The 18,793-nt window shown below is 37.1% G+C and overlaps 1 protein-coding gene across 1 annotated transcript in view; it reads left to right on the forward strand.

Annotated features, from left to right (window-relative positions):
• Nucleotides 1–18,793, forward strand: part of LOC147651303 (uncharacterized) — a 142,697-nt gene that overhangs the window by 101,435 nt on the left and 22,469 nt on the right. The window contains exon 6 of the mRNA XM_086843544.1: nt 570–802. The gene's annotated coding sequence lies outside the window, so the exon portion shown is untranslated. The remainder of the gene's footprint in view (nt 1–569; nt 803–18,793) is intronic.

Raw genomic sequence — 18,793 nt, forward strand, 5'->3', positions numbered from 1 at the left:
GAACATTGTTAAAGGTTTGCAAATTACCTACACTTAGACCATAGCAAGTAGTCAAATTAAATGGCAGTGTCAGTAATATTACAATGTAAATTGGTGCCAAGCATAATCCAAGGTAGAAGCATTTTTACAGAATAATGTTTATGTAGCACCTCCAATGCAACAGAAAACACAGATACTCCCAAACTTGTAAAAGCACATAATTTTTATACCTGGAAAAAGACATAGAGCATACAATTTACATAACTATCAACTAATCAAAGAATCAAATACATATTTTGTTCTGCTGGGCTGCACAGTCATCTTGCAGAAGAGAAAGGTATGCTCAAATGCCAGCATGTCAGAATGCCATTCTCCCTTCCCTTGGGAATAGTGCTTCCCCAGAGAAGCAAATTATATTCCCAGCAACCTGAAAAGCTCTGGAGAGAAGCAGGAAAGGAGGGAAGAAGAGAGGGAGACCCTCCTTGAAGTGAAAAGTGGATCTTTCCTACTCCATTCTCACTGAACCTTGAACTCACCAGAAGGAAGCAACCAACTGCATTGACCATGCTCATTCTTCCTTTTTTCCTTAGGGTAAAGGTATATGCAGGAACATGGGGCAGGCAGTGTGTCCTCATCATGCTCTTAGCTTCTCAACAAATCTATGGAGCAGATCCCCAGGTGAACTCAAGTTTGGAACCCTATAGTTGATCATGATCCTTGAAGGAGGAAAAGTTGAAGCCAAGCAAAGAGAAGAATCCTTTATCCTTATCCTTATTCCTGCTGAGCCGTGAGCTGAATCTCCCAGGCAACTAGAAGAGCAAAGGTAGGATAAAACACATCTCTTGTTGATGGCAGGAGGCCTTATCTTCCACAGCTGGGAAACCAGGACTGTTTGATTGGTGCTTAGAATTACAAAATCAGGTTGATACATTTTCAGCCCGATACTTTAAACCTGTTGTCTGTGTTCTGTATTATTATTCACCTCAACATCTGGATCAAAAGATTGCATTTCACTTTCATTTTTTAACCACTTTGAGGGTAAAACAGAAATTTCAAATCAGACAATATTTTTATTTGCCCAAATTTTTCAATGCTCAAGAGGGACTGTTACAAAAGTACAACTTTTTTTACTATAAACATGATATATTGGTGTTTTTTTCAAGAACTGAAACTTGGAAGGTTGCTGGTGTTTTTACTGTATGAATTTAAACTATCGTTTGCATGGACATGTCACTACAGAATTTTTTTTAAAGTAGATTTATGTTGCCCTATGGGGCTTAAGGGGATAGTGATTATTATACACTGAGAAATGTGCATTTAGCTTACAAAACCAATGTCCCACAGAGGTGACCACTCTAGAAAGACCAGCAACATCACTTAAGTAAATTAAATTTGAAGTACTGTCCTGTCACTTCATGCCTCTAGGCCAATCACTCACTGGTGGAGACATCCTAGTTTTGGATTAAACCAGCTCAACCATGCAATCTGTAGCCACTGCATGGGAATGAGCATCTGGGATTGACAGATCACAGATCATGGCAATAGAGGCCACAAGTCCAATGACATAATTTTTATTTAGAGCAAAATCCTAGTGGCATTTTGGTAGAATTCAATCTTCAGTAAATATTTATCAGAATAAACCCAGGGGGAGGTATGCTGATCTCATTTGCCTTCCTTACAACTTGGAAGTAGCAATGAAATTCTACTGGTGAAAATCAGAATCATTTCCTATGCAAAAACTGGTATGATAAAATGAAAACAAGCACATTTCCAGGCCCAGCACATATGGGCCTAGTAAGCTCTCAAATTTTGTGTATTAAGAGCTCCTGGGGATTTAGAATTCCTCTTTCTATTTCTAACTAAAAGTGAGGAGTGCAAAATACATAATATGAAACAAACCCATGAAGTGTTTTGTGGTCATTTCTCCATGACTGGTGAGAAGGAGAGAGGTTTGCAGACCACTGGCACAACATGGATGCAGAGATATTAATTGTGTCTGGCCTTCCAAGGGTCAAAATGGAAAGGGCACAACACTCAGTCACTTTGAGCAACTCTATGTCTGTTCTTTTCTTTTTGGTTTTCTAAAAGCATGAAAGTCAGCAGGACACACAGCTTAAATTGAAGGCTTCTTACTAAAGCCTTACTAGGAGCTTTTTTGTGACCTGCTGAGATGGTCCGTCCAGCTCTAGCCCCATCTCTAGTAACTTCTCTTTGATTTGAATCTACCAATACATGATATAATTTAAAGAAGTCAATTATCAGTAGTTTGAAGTCTCACAGTTTGCACAGCCATAACAATCTCATGCTCACAGGCCTCCCTGTATTTCTACACCAGTTTTGTTTCCACCTTCTTACACTAAACACAAAAAGATTTTCAGTAAACACCAGTGCTAAATGCAATCCTATTTAAATGGACATAAATTATTCAACTACCACAATTATTGCAAAAATATTGTAACTTTTAATTTGGGGAGAAAAAGCCCTTAATTGCTATATTCAGTAACTATTCTTCCATACTCACAATGGACTTACAAGAGAACAGCAAAGAACTGAAGAATCCTGTTACCAAACACAGCCCTTAAATTACCAGCTTGTCTATGGAGCTTTTTACTTTAATGCACTTAGGGGGAATAGCTCATCACTAATGATTTGGAAACACAGATCACGTAAATCCTCAACTCAAAGTTGAACACTAACCCGAGTCTTAATACACAAGTTATGTCTCCTTCCTCTAATACATATACAGATTAAAAAAAAAATAAAAATATTAATAACACCAAAATACCATGTCAAGTGCAATGGTTTCCCGACAAACTCTATCACCTGTTTATCTCTCACCCTCAGTACTAACACTAAATTGGGCCTCATGAATTATTCATGAGGGGCCCTTTAATGGGATCGTTTTTCCTGGCTAGCACTGACACTAATGCTAAGAAAAATCTCTTGACATTAATCTTGGGTTGAAGAAAGCCCCAAATACCTAGTTTTCTTCTGAATGTTCCCTTTCCTTCTATTTAACACATTGCAGAAACCAGTCATTCTACATCTCTGTTATGCATGAGCGTGGGCATGGGAGGGTAGAAGGGACAAGGTTGGAGAGGGAATTTGTAGCATTATGATTTTCACATTGAGAACTCTGGGGTCTGGCCCAACTTACATGAAATTTAAATGAAAGTTTCCTTTTTTTTTTTTTTTTTGTGGATGCATATTCTCTCTGAAGGAAACAGGAATATCTTTTGAAAAAGACAAACAAACTATGGATCTCTAACTGCATTATTTATCTAAACTGTCTAGAATTGATTAAAGCCTTTTTTTTCTGCATTAGTTTATATCTATTCTGATGATGAAGTGATTTAGCACCCTAAATCACTTTTCAGGGCTGATTACAAGAGTAATGGGCTCTGGTCTTGCAATTGCAAATATGACTGTTTTCAGAGCCATAAAAAGTCAGAAGCATGTTTTGGCACATCCTAAAGACACAGTCATTTTTAGTTTATGCACTAAGAAGGTTCCTGCAAAATATTATCTAAATTACAATCCTTCCCCTGAAGAAAAATCTCTTTAAATGGCATAGAGAATAGAAAATTACAGTCTAAAATGTAGCTTGTTGGCAAGTGATGTATAATAGGAATCCCTCCACACGCACTCTTTGGTCATATGATAAAACTACTGACTTGCCTCATTTTTCTAACCCAAAATACCTAAAAAGCAATACATTTATTTTTTTTTTTCAGTTGTAGCTTTCTGACATCTATAATGGTTTTGTGTCTAAATCTGACAACATTTGTAACAAACTGAAGTGACTGTTACTGCTGGAATGTCCTGAAGGCTTTCTCTGTCGGAGGAGATGACAGTAACTTTTCCCATGCAGATTAAGCTGGTGTTTACAGATTTGCCCTGGGTGTGCATTTTTATCCAGCTGTGATCAAGTAACACTGCCTGATGAGTGCCAGACAGATTTCCTGATACGAAGGGCTTACATGCCCATCACTTCTGCACAGAATGTGGTTCTCATCTGGACACCACAGCAAAGTTCAGTTATTGTTTGATTTTTATTTTCCCTTCATTTGTACACTAAGGTAGAATACTCAAATAAGAATGCAAAAAGCTTTGCCATTTGAAAATCTCCTTGCCATTTGACAGAAACTAGCATTATGTGGATTTACAGTCTTTTTCGTTCAGCCTTTCAGCTCCCTACACTGAGCTCTAACAGGATTTAAAAACAATTAGAAGTGGAGTGTGTGGTTTAACAATTGAGAATCTAGAATTTCATTAATTCTTTATTTTTTATTTTTTTTTTTCCTCAATGAATATGTTTCCTTTGCATGTTGTAATAATCTTAAATATAGCAAATAGAGGGTTAATAACTTTTTTTCCATCAATGAAAGTGTGAAGGCAAGAGGTTGTTTGCCTCTGTGGGACCTGAAGCTATACACACATTACAGTGTGGCAGCAGTGGTTGCATATTGCTTTCTTAGAACTCCTTGCTATTGAAGCTGGAAGAAGTTCTGTTTCCTAATATCTTTTTGGAACCTCTAATACATGAAAGGATAAGAAATAGGAAAAGCCTATGTCATCCTTTGAATTTGAACTTCAAACATATTACTAAACATATGCAATATTAATATTGCTTTAAGTACTAGCAACTTATTTCACATCTGTTGTGCGGTTTAAAGGTATAAAAGGAGTACTTAAACTTGTGGGGAGAATTCAGCTTCTTTATCAGAATTTCCACTGCTTTCCAAGACCAATTGATCCATATTCATTTTGGTGTATGTGAAAACAATATTTGCCATTCAGTTTCCTGTTTGCTTCAAAATGCCACACAATTTTCAGATCTTTCCTGCTCCAATATTAATTTCAGTACAGAAAAGTATTAAGATCCCTCATCTCATCCATAGCCTGCATGAAGAGGTACACATGAAAAAAAAAAAAATAAAAAAAAAAAAAAAATCAATGGTTTATACCAAGAGCTGATGTAGAACATCTTTGTATTTCTTATATAACTTACATTTGTTCTGAGGGCATCAAAGGTGCAGCAAACACAGCTGAAAAAGTTATTCCAGAATATGGTGCATAAAATCAGCACTGTCTGAGGAGGGTTATTCTTTTCTGAGTGTGAGGCTAACTCAGCCTTCCCCCCTCAGCCAGGGGAAGGCTGAGTTAGAAAACCTTTCACCTTGGCTTACAGGTTCACATCTGGACAGGTCCCTGGTTACTGGAAGTCACTACCATGTGATGGGTTTCTGTTGACTCACATTGAACATATTGGTGGGCTGCTCCACACCCAGTGGGAAGGCGTCCACTTCACAAAAGACCCCACTTCAGCTTATTCTCTTGGCAGCTGTACCAGAGGAACCAAGGAATAAATGGGCATAACCCTCCTCTCTCCCAGCCCTTATTTTCATTAAACTGGCAGGCTATTACTGAGGAACCTGTACTCAGAAACTGCAAGAATAGAGAACACACAACTATTTTACTCACCACTGAGTTCATAAATTACAATATAAGCAATTTGCCATGCCAGTTTCAACTTGCTCTTTTGAAGACACAGTTTGAAGCCAGACCATCCCAGGGGGGTGAGAGGAGACCTGCAGCCTCCCAGATTACTTCCCTGTACAGAGGAAGAGTGCTCACAGTACTGCTGCAAATGCAAGCAGCCAGCTCTGAGTGCCACTAGCTGAAGTCCAGGGCTCTTCTCCCGTTGTTAACTCATCCCTGGGGCCCCTCCTCTGCTTTGCAGAGTGCAGAACAAGCGGGGTACAGGAATGGAGAAGTTTCCTACAGTGCATCTGCATCCAAGTGATAGGATGGGATAACAGGTACAGCCCCAGAGGCCCCGTGGAGCCTTTCTCCATAACCAGCTAAACTCAGCCTGTGTTACACATTATCTGTGTGATGTGATTGCTTTACATATATATATTCATATACATATGTTTATATCCAGATATGTGGTATATCATTGGGTGGCAAAAATTTGGCTATTTTATAAAACTTGAAACCAAGTTCTTATATTTTTAAAAGAGTTTATTAATATTAATGTATCAGCCAACCATTAGATCATGGAAAGCCTATAGATTTTTGATACTAAGCTTTAACTTGCCAAGTTCTAATAATCATTAAACTTTAAGGGAAAAAATAATTGTAACCAGATTTTGAAAAAAAAAAATATGCTGTTCTTTGACTGCAGTTAGAGAACACAGAAAGCTGGAAGACTGTTTTCCTGGGGCTTGTTTTTCTGGATGTACTGAAATTCAGTATCGTGCAACCGCAATTGTAGTTCTTTAAACAGACAATAACACAGGCCAGATTTTAAATGATCTGTGGCTAGTTACATAAATATATTAAAAGCTGGCTTTAAATGGCATCAGTATCAAATTTTATTCTACCTGAAAGTAACAAATTCAAGAAAGTTGCTGAAGCAGCCTTAAATTTATAACATGACTTTTTTTTCTACTGCAATGTTACCAATTCAGATCCTAATTCATGTTAAAATGTAGATGAACATTTTTGTGCCACTTTCTCAGCTGATGTAATACACAAAGCTCAAATAATGGCAGATTTATCTCTGAAAAATAGTTATATAGTTATATATTGCTTTCTGATTTACATGAAATCTAGCTATTGGAGCTAATCAGATGTACCATTCAGCTAAGGATCTGCTTCAGAATTATTATTTTTTTTTTAAAGTGTCAGGAGCATGACAGAACAGTATATATTTAATTCATTTATTTCTTCATCCATTTCAATGAACATTGGATTTTATCCTTTTGTGCACAAAAATAAATCTTCACAGAGATTTTTATAGCACTTATTGATTTAGGAGGATTTGCTATACAATTTAATTTTGATTTTCCAGGGAAGATGTGTTTTTTAGCAATCACCTGTCTATTATTCACTTAGCTAGGTGCCTGTATGAGCTTTGCACTTTTAAAAAATCCTTTTCAGGAGACTTAATTTTCACCTGCACATGCACTAGTTGGCAGCTCCCTGTTCTTCTTCACTGTCCTGACAATAAACCAAGAATCCTGGTACTCATTTCATTATAAACATTTTGTAAGCATCCCATAAAGACTACTTCTGAACACAACAGTCAGGGCTAGATATGAGCTGCTTTTCCCTGCGATGAAAGGCCAGTGTCTGATCAAATGAGCCATCCAGGCCCTAAAAAGGCTTTTAAAAAAAATAGTTTTAATCTCTTTATTGTCTGACTTCACGGCATGGTAGTGCTGCCCTTAAATAAAACTTACATAAAAATGGTTAGTACAGCTGGTCAGAAAATGTGCTTGAAGTTTGGAATCACATATCATTGTTTATACAGATGACTATTTGGGATAGACTTCAATAGAATCTGACTTTACTAGCAAAGGAGAAGGCTTTGGCAATAGCGTAGGGTGATCAGCAACAGCAACTCATATTTTCCAACTGAGATCAATGTGGACTTTAATCCATTAATGCAGACCTAAATATCACCAGACAGATATGAATAGATGACAGTGAAAATGTGAGAAAGAAAAGTCTGGAGTAGTCAGATTTAAGAGAGTTGTTTCATATTTGAATTCATTTTAGTACTCTACAGGAAAGCAGCCTGTTTCTAGATTTTCAATTAGCATACCCTAGATATGAACTGAAACCACTTATTTTCTACTAACACAGATGCTTTTTTGTTCAACCATTTTGAGCCCGTGTTCACAGAATTGGATTTTTACAAAATCCTTGGAAACATGTTAGCAATACATTTTTTTGAAATGTCAAGGAATGGGTTTGTTTGGAATGGAAAGCTGCCGACAAACACACCAACTCACTCAGATGCCAATTTAGATATTTAGATACTCATGGCAGGCTGGGGAGAGAGAAAAGGAAAACCCCAAAACAACAAAAACACCACCCAAACTGAAAAAGCTTGCAGCTCTTTGCTATTAAATTAAACTAAAAATAAAGATGATGGCAGTATCTGCAAGCAATTTGGGTGGTCAAAAAACAATGGTGCCCTCTGGTTTGAAAACAGTGTTTAGTGTTTGCACTGTTCTTACTTGTCACAATAAATTTGGACAGGGTTCCTATTTCCTGAATTGACTGAAGCTTTTCATTCTTTAAATTTCTAATGTGTTATGTCACATCTTATTGTATTTCATGGTGTCACTTTGCATTATTTTGCATCGTCTCCAAAGCTGATGAAACACAACACAACAGCACATGACAAAAAGAAATAAGCTGTTGGTTACACAGGCTAAGTGTTATAATTCAGTATTTGTCAGATGCATCAGTCATTACAAATAATCTCAAACTTTCAATAGTTGTAACTCCTTAGTCAGTGAGAAACCTGTTTAATTTACTAGTTTAGCGTAAAGGAAAAAGCCTTTCCTGGGAATCACAGGATTGTTGGCATTTACTCAGTATCAGAGTGTGCTGGTGCTGTTTCTCAACCCCTGCATTGCTAATTTAAAACACTAGATTGAGATTTGAGACATAGTAGGGAGAGAATTTCTCAGAATGAAATAAGAGTATCCATTTCAGACAGCATTAATGGTGCAATATGACTGTTCTGACAGTGCAGAACCTTGGGACAATTTCCACTTGTTATGACTAAGTCACATCACTCAACAGAGAAAGAACTGAGGGCTTCCTCCCCCCCAGTTATTCTGGTTGATAGCAATGACATAAAATATATGTCATTGAGGAATCGAGGAATTATAACCTCACATTTGTGGCCTGGTTAAGATAAAATATGCATATTCTGAGAAATGAACCAACTTATCTAATATAAAATATTAGAGCTTGTAATCCTCACAAGATTTCTATCAATATTGCAAGTATAATCCTTTTCTGAGAAGGAACTACATGAATATAAGAACTTTGTAACAATAATATTACGTCATGTTAAAAATGGTTTGGTCAATGTATTTAGCTTTAAATTTGAAACATTCTTAAGGAACCTACAAAAATGTGTGCAAATATATTGAATGGGAAGAAAAAGACAAAAATTAGAGACTGTGTTTCAGTGAAATTCTTACTTCTGAATGTCTTTTTTTGTGTTGATGGGACTCAACTGCTTACTTTCTATACTACTGTATTCATATTTTAGATTTTTTGCTTCAATACAACAATTTTTTTTGTAAAGAAACAGCCATTTTATTTCTGTTTTATTCCATTGCTCTGGCATTGCAAGACATGGGCTGTTATGTTGTTTGCCTCAAGAAAGAAGAGAATGGATAGCTAAAGATATCATAAAATATTTGTGCTATATCAAGGAGGGTATGCTATAAAATATATACCCACAAGTACAACTGAAAATATCCCAGAAAATATAGTCAGGCAAGAAAAGGGCTGTAAGCAAGGCTGCCTGAAAAATAGGGCACAGGGCTGACCAGGAGTCATCTGGTTCATGCATGTGCCGGGACATGAATCACATCATACAAGCCCAGCAAATAAATCTGTCTCATTCTGTGTTTACTCCCACACTCCTTTCCTCCATTTCTTTTCCAAATGTATTCATAGCCACTTTAAGTCCATTTGTTCTCATGTCAAAATTATTGTGTGAATTCAAGAGCTTTTTCTTCTCCCTGGTGTTTACCTCTTTGTATACTTAGAGATAGCAATTTTTACCTCTCTAACCTCTGTTTTGCTGGGCACAGCTTCTTTTCAGACAGGCCATCTTTTCCTCTGATCATCATACTAGTCAGCATACCTTTGCAGCTGTTAAAAAACCCAGAACATTTGCACCTTAACCATAGGGATTTGGAATTTAAGGTGATGTCTAACAAGCACCTTGGTCACTGACATAAATACTCTCTTTGCTTCATTAAAAATATTTTACTCAATATATCTCCAAACTGTGTTTTCCTTTTCTGTGCACTGGTAGTTCATAGTAATTCTGTGATTGAATGTTACAACTAGGTGGTTTTTCTTTCTGTCACTTCCCACTGATGAGCCTACAGTTCATAGCTGGTTCTTTTCATTAGTCCTTAAGTGCATGACCTTGCAGCGCACAACCTTAAATTCCATCCCATTTCTACTACCCCACTCTTCAAGGTCATTTAATTCTTCCTGTATAATATTCCAATCCTCCTCTGTATTCATGGCATCTCCCAGTTTCGTATCATCAGCAAATTAATTAGTACACTCCTACTTTTTCTGCCTAGGCCATTAAGGAAAATATTAAATAAAATTAATCCCCAGACCAATCCTAAAGGAACTCTACAAGCAACTTTCCTCCAGGGAGAGAGAGAGAAATCCTTTCAACATGACTCACTCTCGTCTCTTGTTCAGTCACTTTACTTATCTTACAGTCCTGATACTTGCTCTTATCTTTTTCAATTTAACTAATAATTCCCCATGTAGTAATGTATCAAATGCTTTACTGAAGAGCAGAAAGGTTGAATCTATTGCATTTGCTTTATCTCAAAAATCAAGTTGTCATTAAAATAAAAGGTGTGAGATAACAAGTTTATCTGAATGACTTCTGAAAAAATTAATTCATGTTTTAGTTAATCTCATTTTCTCGTTTTGATCTTTTTTTAATTATTAAAATCTTAATTTAGATTTTGGGTCACACCTAGATTACATTTAATTTCTATTTATTCCTCAGAGCACAGTGATTCTCTTGGTTATTTTCTCTTCATATGACTGAGAAAGATTTTGCCATCTGTTTAATTTGGTTTTCAAGGTCTGATTCTGCTAAGAAGCCCCTTTCTTTGCTAAACTGTTCTTACCCTGCCTTCATTTCTCATCAGGCCTCTATTATTTCTCATACATTGTCTGAAGTTGTAATTTATCTGCTAAGGCATATGGTCTCATGTGTTAGTCCCTTGGTTTGAGACACATTCCTCTTTTCTTATCCAGATTCCAGAAATTAATGTCCAAGAACACTGCCATATCAAATATTAGGAGCCTGCTTTATCCTATTACTTGTTTGTGGCTCAGATTAGGGTTTTGGCTGTAACCACTATATTACCTTAACCTGTAACAATTTCTAAATTGAACACTGTTCACGTGTATTCTGTGAGTAAAGCAGAGATTTGTCTAAAGGCTGTCAATTGATGTCACTTGTCCTTGCAAAGAGAAACACATCTACCTGGACAGGCAAAAGCTCCTAACAATCACAGCCAGCAGGAAACATCTAGCAGGTATGTCAGAGAAAGATGACTTCCCATAAAGCCTTCCTAGTGGCGTTTGATTTGACACAAGCCCTGTAGAGCTCACTCAGTGAGCCACATTGCAAAAATGCTGCCTTCAGCATATTCTGGAATGTACCAGAATTTGGCATAACTGCTTTAAGCATAAGAGCTTTATGAATAAGCTCTAGGTGCCTTTGCTTGTGTGGAAAAGGCTGCGAAGGACCTATAAGGGGTGCAAGCCAAGTGCTCCAGGGCAGAGTGGACGTGTGCTTGCATGGGGGTTGCCAAACAGAAATAGGAGTTCTAGAATCAACCACTAGTAGTTCTAGCCATTAAAATCCTTTGTTTGTCCTGTTTCTGTTTCTTCCCATAGTGGTATTATCCCAAATCTCTCAACTAACTCGTACATGTCTGAATTCAGCATGTGCACCTACCATTGTCCAGAATTTCCCTTACACAGCTGCTGTCCTGACTGGTTATGTAAAGTTTCTGTAACTACTCAAAGGCTGCTCTCTTCCAGCAGTTTCTCTAACTCAGTGATGATTTCAGGCTGTTTCTGTAGTCAGAACTGTCAGCATAAGGAATATTATGAATGTTCTATGATTCAGAGTTAATATAGCCAAATATGAGACAATACATTTTTTTTGAAGGAACCTTCTGAATGCTTCTTTTGTTTCTCTTAGCATATTATGATTTTAAAAAAAAATAAATTCTTGGCTTTCAATGGTATACATGTTAAAGAAGAGACCCTGCCTATTTACTCCACTTCTTGTGCTATAGAAAAGCCAGTGCACTACAGGTCAAGGGGAAGGATCTCATAATAAAAATGCAGAATCAGTCTGCTTATGCTGGTTAGACCAAATTTCCCATAGTTGCTCCTTGGCTCCAGCATTGGTCATTGGCTAGAGAGAAGCAGAGACAATGGTATGCATAAAGCTATTTTTCCTCCTGCATTCCAGAAAAACAGGATTACAAAGTTACTCAGCTTAGTATTGCCACCAGGTCATCTTGTTTAAGAACCACTGATGGACCAAAACTACATTATTTCCCCTTATTGTTTTTTCAGTCCATCTATACTTTTAATCTCCATAGTTTTCTATAGAAATGAAGTCCACAACTGGCAGCATTTTCTCCATTTTAAACCTTAAAAGCTCATTTGCTGTGGGAGCCTTGCATCTCATACTGTGAGAAATAGTGAATGATGATTCCCTGTTCACATTCTGACATAATTCATGTTTTTTCATAGTTTTCTGTCATATCTCTTTTCTGACATGGCTTTTGCAAGATGAAGACTCCTAATGTACTTGAACTTATATGAAAGCAGTTACATTCTTCCCATCTCCCTTGTAATCCTTTCCCAGCTCTCTTGTATCTTTTTAGAGATTCAAGGATCAGTACTGAGCAGTGCTGTTTTATGCAGGAGCATACCTCTTTTTATTATTTTTTCAAATAATGCTTAACAATCAATTTTCAATCTTGACTATTACTGATGTTTTCAGAGAGCCATACACATTGATTTCAACACTTCTTACCCAAATATTTTACAAGCCACTTTTACACATCCCTAAGATAATTTTCCTCCACAAATTAAAATATATCAGTTTCCAAACATAGACATGTAATGCCACATCCAAGGACTGGCTGTGTGCATGGCTTCTGCCATCATGATATGGACAAGTCCCCCCATCAGATGCCTCTAGGTGCTTATTTTCTAGCAACTGGAGCACATGCTGAATGTCCCATACTATTTTATTTCTCATTTGGCTAGAAAATACTATTCCAAACCTTCACAGTCAACTCTAGATCCATCAATCTTAAATAGTTTTGTACTATCTGTAAACAGTGGCAACTTCTGAATCATCCTCCTCCCTCCACAAATGTTATTTATGAATATAAGGAGTGCAAAAATCCTCTGTGCTTTATGAACAACCACTCATTGTTGTGAAAAAAAAGTTATTTTATTCCTACCTGTTGTCTCCTGTTTTTTTATTTGGTTATTAATCCAAGCTGTTTTCTCCTATTTCTTAGAAAATTAGATCTTTTGGGATAGGGATCCTTTATAAGGCCTTTAGAAAACCCAGATGTAGTATCTTGATCACACAATCTTTTCTCACATTGTTCATTGACCTCCTATAAAATTATATTTGTTCTCACAGAAACTATTCATACTTAGCTAACTTACCTGGTATCCAAGTTAAAATTCAGCAATTTCCCTGATGAATTCTGTCTGGAGACATATAATCTGATATTTATAATTGGATCCTGTTTATTTTCTCTTATTTGCTGCAAAATCTCTTCCATTGACTCTTCAATCCAAAATAGTGTCTTATATTCATGTCCTGTAGGGTGAACCTGGAGGAGTCTCCCAACAGCCTAGTGCTAAAGGCTGCTTCTAAAGTTTAATTTTTATTTCCTGCTGTGACCTGACATTACTTAAGTGTTCCATTTATACTTTCAAAATTGAGCTCCAGGAACTCCTTTCATGACTTTCAGCAGACTCTGTTGCACCTGTTGTATTGATTCTGAAGATGAACAGATAATAAACCAGATCTAATGCACCTACCCAAAACCAGGCTCAGGTCACAACCCATCAGGCAGGTCTTTCTTCTTTGCAGACCACTCCCAGCACACACATACTATTGGTACTAAATTTGTTTCAAGAAAAATTAAATCAAAACAGATCAGTGGATAAGAAGGGAACATATCTTAATGGATAGAGAAGCATACTCAATATGAGACATAATCTTGAGTATATCACCAACTTCATTGTCTTTGATCTAACTGTGAAAGATCTTTTTCCTTACATATGTAGCACTATCATTTTGATATTCAGTGCCACTGATCCACTGCCTGTGTCACAAATTTAAAAAAACCCAAAAGACTACTGTACATATTTCTGCTCTTCAGAAGGATGCAAAATGCCTATTAATTATATATCAACCATGCGTATGCAAACACAGACACAGAGTTAGAAAGGAGTTTCATGATAGACATACCACTTACTGAACTGAATGGATATTTAAATCCCAGTTGTCTGAAGAAGGGGGAATTGAATGTCTAGTCTCTGTCTGTAATATCTTATTGAAATGAACAATACCGTGCACTTACAGAAGCAAAAAGAAAATTGCTTGGACAGGTAATACGAATTCCAGACATGTCAGTGATTGCTTTGCTTTGCCATTTCTGAAATGTCAAGTTTTCAAATCAGTATTATTCACTTCTAATTAATATCAATACCCTGAGCCCAAATCTTTCTGTAATTACTTTTTCACGTGTATTTTCCATATGTTCTCACCCTAAGACAGTATAGAGTCTTGAGAGGCCTAAACCATTTATAGTTCAACAAAGACCTTAAGCTGTGCTTTTCAAGTTTTATTAACAACAAGTTCCAGTTTCATACTGATTTTCCTGCTGTGCATAAAAAAATGCCACAAGCATTTTTGGTGGATATTAACAAATGTCAACAGTGCAAAGCCAAAACTACATTTTGCAGATAATTAGACCATCTGAAATAATTTTGAAAAGGTGGTTTCATTTGTGATCTGTGAGTAATTCACTTTCATGGACACATATTCTTTCGTAGAACTGGCTAGGGTAATTTACACATTACAAGGCTTCTAGACATAGTTAGCCACTTATCCAGTACTAATATATTGAAAATGTGTATGCATGATTTAAGAGAAAAAGGAAGATGTGAATGTAATGCAGGTAATTGCTGAATTACAGTTCTACTTCTGACAGCTAAAGAATACACGTATAGACCTATCTAGAGAACACAAGTTGCTGTGCATCATCTTTCAAAATGTTGATTTTTCTTCTAAATATTTGAAAACATATATATGACTCTTTTTGAGAAAATGCTTAGTGTTGAAGTGCTGGATTCCAGACAAAGTGATTCGAGAGGTTAACGTGTGAGGTTGCATGTGGGGAGGGACTGCAGGACCACTTTCTTCTTCCTTCAGCATCCAAATTGGACATTAGAGGAAAAACAAGCTTCCTGTTAAAAAAACCAACAAAAAAACAAAACCAAAACAAAAAAAAACCCAAAATATTTCCCTTTCAACAAAATACTCACTTATTTTTAAAATAACTTCTGCTATAGCTCATTTCTGCCAGACTTTTCATGTCACCTGCCACTTGCTAAATTGGTGTATGCCTTCAATGTCTGACTTTACCAAATAACCTTCCATATTCGGGTTCTGGTTACTGGGAATGGACCTCTACAGATTGATAAAAAGATCTTCAGTCTTGAAGAGCTTTCTGCTTCCAAGGATAAACCTTTTCTTTATCTAGGTCTTTTTCTTGCCTCTGCCAGCACCAGGCATTTTGCAAGGTTTTTTACAATGTCTATGGGGAATACAAGACTGAGAGCTCTTAAAAGAGGTGGAATTTTGTAATTCCAGGAAAATAATGTGCTTGAATACAGGAGTGTTGTGTGCCCTGGCATACTGGTGATGCAGCAAAGTTTCTTCTTTTTTTCACAAGCATTTTTTTCTTTGCTCTTAAAACCCCTCTGTTTGGCTTTTTTGTTTTTGTTTTTATATTTTTGTTTCATTGGTTATGGGGTTCCTTTTAACTTTTTGATGTTGGATTTCTCCCATCCTAATGAGATTTTAAACAGACATGTATGAAATACAAAAACCTAGACTTAAAACTCTCAAGCAGGAAAACAGAAAGAAATTGAGCTGTGAAGGGCAAATGTAAGGGCAATTAAAGCAGCAGAATCTGCAGCAGTGAAATCTGCTTGAAATTGTGTCACAGCACAGAAATTAAGTTGTAATTACTGAAAGACTCAGCAAATACAAGCACTGGAATTTTTATTAAAACAAGTAGTGTTAACCACAGTAAAGAGAAATAGGCAAAATTAAAAAAAAATGGCCAAAGTGCATAGACTTTCTTATCTCTATAGGTTTTTTTAGATAAGATATGTCTTTAAATATGAGCCCAGGATTCAGTGTCTTCTCAAATTATGGACATCAGGAGAAACATCCACGAGGCTGCATTATGTTACAAAGATACAAAACAGGTGTAAAGAGAGTTAACTCAGTAGATTATGTATTCCCATTGAAATGAAACTAATTATCAGAAGGAACATTATTTATGGTTTTGTTTGCTGGCTAAACCCACCCTTGCTAAGACTTCTAAGACTAAAATTTTATTTTAATTGTTCATTTTCATTTTTGAGGCACTAGTAGCTGCAACTATCTACAATTACTTGTAACTGAGCTGACAACGTATTTCAAACACAGCTCAGCTTCTCCTGCCTTCCTTCTTAATTCAGATATTCTGGAAATGGTGTCACTCTTACCACTCCTCCTATTATTTCTGCTCCACATCTCTGGTGGCTTCAGATCTTCCTGCCGCCCATGCAACACAATCTTTTAATATCCCTCAACGACTCACACCAGCCACTGGCATCAGAATCAGCCCTCAGCAGCCCAGCACTACCTTGCAAAGTGAATGTCATTATTGCCATTGATCACCAATGGAGCAGGGGATCTGTGTCAGCTGAAAAAGCGTTTAACTCTTCAGTATTGCCTCAGTTCACGGCGGTTCCTTTTCTGTCTCCTGATATTTTATTACAGCAGAATCATTTTAGTTGGCACATGCTGGTGGAAACAAAACTGCATCTGTTGAGGGCCAGATTCTAGCACTCCTGCTCAGGTGGTACAAGTCCCTTGTTCTGGAGTGTGTCCATTGAAATCAAGAAATCTGCCCAATTGTTAGAGGTTCAGAGGAACACATTGTTCTGATAGGTATTCACTTTTATTCCATAATATGCTTTAAAAATACACACTGTACAAACCATTTTAAAAAAACTCCTATTAAAGTAAGTTTTGCCATAATAGAGCAGGGAAGCAGCAGGAGGGGAACAAAGGGCTACCCAGCACGACACTTATGCTAGCAAACACCAATTCACACCTGTTAACTACTGTGAATAAAATCTTTGGAATCAGTTCCTCAAAAAAGTCAAAGAAAGAAAGAAAAACTGTTCACCATGAAAGAAAACGGGAACCTCAGGTGTGCTGCTGAAAGCTTACAGAGTCAGATCAGCATTTATAATCAGTGACTTCTGAGACTACCTGAAGGAATGGAAGGCGAGGACTTGGCAGGTACACAAAGTATACACAAGCACAGAAGAATCCGTCCTCGTAATTTTGAAGTGAAATGGAGGATAACCCCACGAGGTCCCGGGAAAGACACAATGTTCTGAACTAAAAGTTCAGCCAGAGCTTTGGTTCTGGGAGATAATTATAAGGCTGCCTGACCTAACTGACCCAACTTAATGAAACGAGTATGTCTGAACTGAGGAGAAAAGAAAAATATGCAGTGAGCATCAAAATGGGGTTCCTGATCTGTCACTGCTATTCAGATTCTTACGAACAGAGATGTGTTATTGTCAAAGGCTTTTCCATTAATAGATGTCAGCCTTGGCAGCTACACACAACCAAGAAGAGTACAGAAATTCTGATCTCATTTCTGTCTCCACAAATATGGTGACGATTGCCTGAAAACTGTTGCTAAAGACTGAAGAGATTGAATTCAGGACATTTGCTTAAGATAAGCATTTAATCATTAGTGTTGCTTGTCAGTCTAAAATCTAATTGGATTTTTAGTCCATCCTTACCTTTGTGAGGACTTGGGCAATATTGCATCAACATGAACAAGTAGGAAAAATCTGTCCTCTGATTGCTAATAATAATATCTCATTATATGGAATGGAATGCTCATGCAGAGAGACCTAAGATTACTGAAGAACCTATAGGCTTACATCCAACATATTTTAAATCAGCTTCACATTAGCCCTGGTTCCAAAGTAAGCTTAAACCAGAAAAATCCATCTGTGGAAGTCTGGCTTGGTGAATTTTCTATTGGTATGGCTGTCTTCCACTGCATACCACTGAGAATGGATGATATGGCTTGTGTATCTACAACCTAGCAATTCTTGGCTCACTGTGCAACCCAAACAGCCTCTTCATAGATGCCACAGCATAAATCCTGAGGCTGTATACCATTTTTATTTATTTACACACTCAAAGTCTTAAGGGATGCTTCAGCAGGAAAGAGCAAGGTACAGTACTTAATGTGCAAGTTCAGTTCAGCAGAACTCCAACTAAAGCATGTCAGCCTCAAGGGCTTTTCTCTCAAACAGTGCTCCTAAGTTCTCCACAGAAGGAAACTTGCTGAACTACATTTTTCTGAACTTTAAAGAAAAAAAGTCCTGATTCTAAACTGAATGAGGGAGTAAATGAATGAGCAACTTCACTGAAAGCAGGAGTGGCCCTGGTCTATTCTAGGAGAGCTATAGAGAATCCAGACAACGAAGCCATGACAAGAAAATGTTCCCACTTTTTTTAAAACTCTTTTGTTGTAAGAACATTATCCATCTCAGTAGCTTTATTCTCAGCAGCAAACCTTAGACTGGTCTTTGAGGACTCTTAAATAACCTCCAGTATGGATGTAAAAAGGAAGCAAACCAGAACAATCAAACCTAAGGTTTACTTTTTACCATATTTCTAAGCTACCTTTTTTATTCTCAGGCTCCTGCCTTTAGCATTTCCCAAGTCAGTTCCATTCCCATCTTTTTCTCCCTGGATGATTCCCTCACAGCAGGCAGAGAGGCACCACTTCCAGGCAACTCCTGCTGTGCATCAGTTGTTCCACTGTAGTCTTTTTCTTGAGGCTCCTTTACATGG

Source organism: Cyanistes caeruleus, chromosome 10, assembly GCF_971803275.1.
Source record: "Cyanistes caeruleus chromosome 10, bCyaCae1.hap1.1, whole genome shotgun sequence".
Taxonomy (NCBI): Eukaryota; Metazoa; Chordata; class Aves; order Passeriformes; family Paridae; genus Cyanistes; species Cyanistes caeruleus.